This window comes from Engraulis encrasicolus, unplaced genomic scaffold (assembly GCF_034702125.1).
Source record: "Engraulis encrasicolus isolate BLACKSEA-1 unplaced genomic scaffold, IST_EnEncr_1.0 scaffold_26_np1212, whole genome shotgun sequence".
Lineage (NCBI taxonomy): Eukaryota > Metazoa > Chordata > Actinopteri > Clupeiformes > Engraulidae > Engraulis > Engraulis encrasicolus.
This window is the reverse complement of record NW_026945555.1, coordinates 2,826,124-2,832,296: the sequence shown is the minus strand read 5'-3', so window position 1 is coordinate 2,832,296 and position 6,173 is coordinate 2,826,124. Positions and strand designations below refer to the sequence as shown.

General features: G+C 44.8%; 1 long non-coding RNA gene across 1 annotated transcript; it reads right to left on the bottom strand.

Annotated features, from left to right (window-relative positions):
• Positions 1–3,783: 3,783 nt before the first annotated feature.
• LOC134442952 (uncharacterized) lies at positions 3,784–4,060 on the bottom strand. The gene is made up of 2 exons (XR_010033506.1): positions 3,909–4,060; positions 3,784–3,867 (listed from the first exon to the last, which is right to left on the bottom strand). It is a non-coding gene; the product is annotated as an uncharacterized LOC134442952 (long non-coding RNA).
• Positions 4,061–6,173: the final 2,113 nt, after the last annotated feature.

Sequence of the window (6,173 nt, the reverse complement as noted above, 5' to 3'; positions counted from 1 at the left end):
TGTTGGAAGGAAACTGTGTTTCTTCTTTTTTAACCTTTACTTTTGACACCTCTGCTCAACTGTGCCCAAATCAAAATAATCCGTAACCCTAACTTGTCAGTGAGGAAATGATTTACACTTTTACTTTTCACAGAAACAACACAACTACCCCAGCAAAAGGGGTCAAAACATGTGGGGTCCAGGATTTTGGACCCACATGGAGCGAGGGCCCCAGCATGTGGGTATGCTCCAATAGCAGTGGCCTCACAAAGGCAGATTGGTGCACGCACGCATGCGTGCACGCAGACACACAGACACACACACACACACCCTTTCCACTTACCGTAAGTAGATGCAGCTGACAGCAGGAGCAGCAGGAGTCCCAACACTCCGTTCATGGTGGAGAATAAATAACACACTGATGATGCAGATACACACACACACCTGCTCACACACACACAGTAACACACTATCCAGATGTAGATAGACGCACCTGCTCACACACACACACACACACACACAGTAACACACTATCCAGATGTAGGTACACACACTCAGGAGAGCACACACTGCTGCTACCTTTGTCCGTCGATCCACAATGTGTGTGAGTGCCTGAGTGTGTCTGTGTGAGTGACTGTGTGTCTACTTCCTTAAATCACCAAAGAGACACACAGCCACACACACACACACACACACACACACACACACACACACACACACACACACACACACACACACACACACACACACACACACACACACACACACACAGACACACACAAACACACACACGCACACACAAAAGTGCACCCATGCATAAAATGTGTTAAAATTCAAATGAACAAAATGTGTAAAAACTTGGGGGGAAAAAATGTCACATACGCAAAAACGTGCATGAATCTGCTGCGTCACATTTCTTGTGAACGCCAAAGTCTACATATCACTGATGTGGAAGTCTGAATGAATAATCATTGTCAGTTTAATGTTTTGTTTCGCTTGACATTCTAACTCTGCGGTACTTTTTTGCATTTGCCACCCTAGGTTTGCCCATGCCTAGCTCTGTCCCCACACACACACACGCGCATGCACACGTGTGTTTATGTGTGTGTGGTGTTGTGGGCGTTTCCAAAGTGATGTCGTGAGCTGGAGGGTTTCAAACCTAAATGGCTGCCCTAGTGGCCCACATTCTCTCTCTTTCTCTCTCTCTCTCACACACACACACACACACACACACACACACACACACACACACACACACACACACACACACACACACACACACACAACCACAGAGACACACACACACACACACATACACAACCACACACACACACACACACATACACAACCACAGACACACACAAACACACACACAAAAGTGCTCCCATGCATTAAATGTGTTTAAATTCATATGAACAAAATATGTGTGAAAACTTGAAACTGAAAAAACAAATGTCACAAAAACATGCATGAATCTGCTGTGTCACATTTCATGTGAACGCCACCCTAGGTGCCCGCCTGGTCTGCCCATGCCTAGCACCGCCCCTGCACGCACACACACACACACACACACACACACACACACACACACACACACACACACACACACACACACACACACACACACACACACACACACACACACACACACACACACACACACACACGTGTGGTGGTGATGTCGTTTCCAAGTTTATGTTGCGAGCTGTTAGCCTGGTACTGACCATCCCATAATACTACAGTTTCATTTCATTTCGTATTCAGGCTAGCGAGCTGTAGGGTATCACACCTAAATTGCTGCCCTAATGCTGCCCTAAACTTCAGCCTTTTCCAAGATCCTGGCCATTGTAATGGGGCAGGTGTTTACATTAAAAAAAAACATCTTGATTTATTCCCAAATACATCCAAAAGGTTATGCAACATCAGCAGACAACTAGAAAACACAGATACCTTTTGGGAAAATATTTGGAATAGGACTATATTAACAATTAAACAATTGAATGTTAACAATTAAAATGTAAACAAAAGCTGCCCCCATTAGAATAGCTCAGATCTCGGAAAGGGCTGTGCCAAAAAATGCAGCATCACCGGGTAGGCCTACTGACAAGTCAAGGGTAGCGTGAGCAATACAACAGCATATTGAAAATGGCTGAAGTGGTCCTTTAACTTTTTCACTTGCTGGCCACTGTGGCTAGTGGTTCTCCCGAGTCATTAGCCATCCAGCTACTCTACTGGCCATTTTTTTTTAACATATCATGACACTGTACATCTAACCTCAGAAGATGAGGTGCTTAAGACAAGATGATGAGTGCATAGCTTTCTACATGGAAATTAAACAAACCAATAGAAACTGAGTAATTGAACATTGTCTTGAACTTAAATGCAACTGATACACAAGAGGCAAAGTGCAGAATATACGCTATCGTGATGTCATATCATACCACAGAATAAGCTACCTGCCAAATTGGCTAGTGACACTGTTTTTTTTTTACCAGCCACAGCCAGGTTTTACCAGCATTTGGCCCAGCGGTATCGTATTGTGTCTCCCATTGCCGGACCGTAGTTGACGAGGTCGCACGTTCGATCCCCGAGGGGGGTGAACGGGTGCAAGATGACCTCTGTCACAGAGGTGCCGTTTGACCCGGATTGGGAGTGAGGTTGAAGGGGGAGAGTGTAACGGAGGCTAACTAGCAGAGTTGGCGTGGAGCGTTGGTAAACCTCCCTCCGATAGCCTCATACAGTCTCGTGCCGTTGGGCTGAGAGACTAGTCTCTTGGCCCAGCGGTATCGTACTGTGTCTCCCATTGCCGGACCGTTGTAGTTGACGAGGTCGCAGGTTCGATCCCCGAGGGAGGTGCACAGGTGCAAGATGACCTCCGTCACATCTGCACGTAGGCTATGTACGTTAGTTAGTTAGTTGTGTTCACATTCAAGTGTGTTTTGGGGTTAGTTTGTGGAATGTCCCATATTGTGTTTTTTTCAGTTGAAGTTCTGAACTGCTGCCTTACTTGGTCGTGTGGTTGTGTGTGTGTGTGTGTCTGTGTGTGTGTGTGTGTGTGTGTGTGTGTGTGTGTGTGTGTGTGTGTGTGTGTGTGTGTGTGTGTGTGTGTGTGTGTGTGTGTGTGTGTGTGTGTGTGTGTGTGTGTCTGTGTGTGTGTGTGAGTGTGTGTGTGTGTGTGTGTGTGTGTGTGTGTGTGTGTGTGTGTGTGTGTGTGTGTGTGTCTGTGTGTGTGTGTGTGTGTGTGTGTGTGTGTGTGTGTGTGTGTGTGTGTGTGTCTGTGGTTGTGTGTCTGTGGTTGTGTGTGTGTGTGTTTGTGTGTTTGTGTGTGAATGTGGGACACTAGGGCAGCAATTTAGGTGTGAAACCCTTCAGCTCACGACATCACTTTGGAAAAATAAAGCAGAAGTGACAATGTACCATACACACCCACACGCATACACATGCACACACGTATGTTGTGCTCATAATAATAGCAGTGCCTTTACAAAGTTGAGTAAATGTCAAAAGTCTTCAAGTAAGTTGTACCTTAGCAAACATGCTTTTGGGACACTGTGAAAACACTGCACAATATATTTCAAAGTCAGAACATTTGGAAAAGTAATTCAATTTTATGATATTTCATAGAAAGTGAAGAAATGTTATGTTCCAAAAAAAATCATCTGTTTTTGGAAACTCAAAAGTGGCTGATGCATAGATGCCTTCATTTTAGACTGAGGACTCCTCAGGCATCTATGTACAGTATCAGCCATTATTACTAAGAGTTTAATGGTACAGGCCAGAGAGCTGAATGATGAGTAACTCGTGTGGATGTTAGAATTGAACTCTTTATTCTGTTGAAACCAGAGCACAGAGTACAGTAAAGTACAGTACATTGCAGTACATTACAACCTTCTGTTGAAACCAGAGTACACATTGCAGTACATTACAACCTTCTGCTGTTATTTACATAAATACCACACAGGATCAAGAGGAGTAGAAGATGGGTACAGAGATTATCCAGACGTCAACGACACAAGGGGACTTGTCTAGACGTGTGTGTGTGTGTGTGTGTGTGTGTGTGTGTGTGTGTGTGTGTGTGTGTGTGTGTGTGTGTGTGTGTGTGTGTGTGTGTGTGTGTATATAGTGTGTGTGTGTATTACTGTGCGGGAGGACTTGTCTAGGTGTCTAGGTGTGTGTGTGTGTGTGTGTGTGTGTGTGTGTGTGTGTGTGTGTGTGTGTGTGTGTGTGTGTGTGTGTGTGTGTGTGTGTGTGTGTGTGTGTGTGTGTGTGTGTGTGTGTGTGTGTGTGTGTGACTGTGTGACTGTGTGTGTGTGTGTGACTGTGCATGGGGACTTGTCTAGGTGTGTGTGTGAGATAGGGGCAGCCGTGGCCTAGTGGTTAGAGAGTTGGTCTTTCAATCTGAGGGTTGCAGGTTCAAATCCCACCTGACCTCTCCCTACATCTCCATGGCTGAAGTGACCTTGAGCAAGGCACCTAACCCCACATTGCTCCAGGGACTGTAACCAATACCCTGACAAATAATAAATGTAAGTCGCTTTGAATAAAATGAAAGCGTAATGTAATGGTGTGTGTGTGTGTGTGTGTGTGTGTGGTCATCATCATAACGCAACTCATCATCATAACGCAACTATCACGCGCACACACACGCGCGCACACACACACAGACACACACAGCAGAGGAGAGGGGAGGAAAAGAGGAAGAGAAGAGAAAGGAGAGGAAAAGAGGAGAGGAGGAGGATAATATAACAGGAGAGGAAAAGAGGAAGAGAAGAGAAAAGAAAAGAGAAGGAGGAGAGGAGTGAAGAGGAGAATAAGAGGGGGGGGGGTAGGAGGGCAGGAGGATAATATAAGAGGAGGAGGTGGAGAGTACACACCTGATTACAGACACACTATCCAGATGTAGACACACACACACACACACACACACACACACACACACACACAGAGTAACACACTATCCAAATGTAGGTACACACATTCAGGCCTGATGACAGAGGGGGGACAATCGGGCTTTTTGTCCCGGGCCCTGGACTTGGGGGGGCCCATAACTGGGCCCCCATGACGTTGGGATTAATTATTATATGGTCACTTCAAATGTGTTGATTTAGGGAAGAAAGGTGCTTTATTTGCATTCAAACAATGACTTATAGATATTTGCCTTCATTGCCCTTGAAATAACAATAACCAATAACACCCTATCATCCCTATTCCAAAATGGTTTGGTCTTTCTAAAAAAAAAAAGGCGACATCATTCGATAAGTGGTCAGTGCGCGAGCCAATTAGTCAACATGGACAAGTCAGGAGCGCTGAAAAGGAAAGAAAGGCGAAAAAGAGATGAAGAAGCCAAAAGCCTGAGGGGTTCTCTACATAAATATTTCAGAAAAGACTCGGGTGATGCAGCAGGTACCAGTAAAAGCAGCTGTGCAGCAGATCCAGGTAAGACACGGCCACCTTTTTCCAGCCCTGTCGTCATATCACTGACACAGGAGGACGTGAGCAAGACACACGGAGATCAATATCAGACAGACAGGGGGGCATTGAATAATTTGATTACCACAACGGCTTAATTACACTGTGTTTCTTACGCCTATATCTAATTGAATCTATGAATACGCGCATTACTCCGCAAATATATTTCCAAATCAAATGTTTCAGGCAGGGACGTGCACACGGATGAACACAATAGAAAACGGGCATTGCATTATTTCCTAACCAGAACAACTTAATAACATTGTGCTTCAAATCTGACTGTCAGTTAAGAATAAAATGCATATGAGCCCACACAATCATACCAGAGATTCTAGGCCTATTATAATCTCTGGTTGTGTTGGATAATGTCTCGGGCGCCAGGAGAAGGACAACCAACTTTGTAAACAGCGCTATGCAACGCTATTGCTAAATCTCCGCTTAGCACAGATGCTAACAAATTATCAACCTGTTAACTTTGTGAGGAGAAATACAATGTAGATTCGTTGTGCATAGTTTTCTGTAAATTGGGGGGAAGGGGGGCCCAATCAGAGATTTTTGTCCCGGGCCCAGCCAAAGCTGTCAGCGGCCCTGCCAGTGGTCTACTTTTTTTATGGTGGGTATACTGTATATTTGAGCATTTTTTGAAGTGGGTATACTGTATATATTTGTGCTATTCAAAACAATGGATCAATCAATTTTAAGTGGGTATACTGAAATCCCTGAGA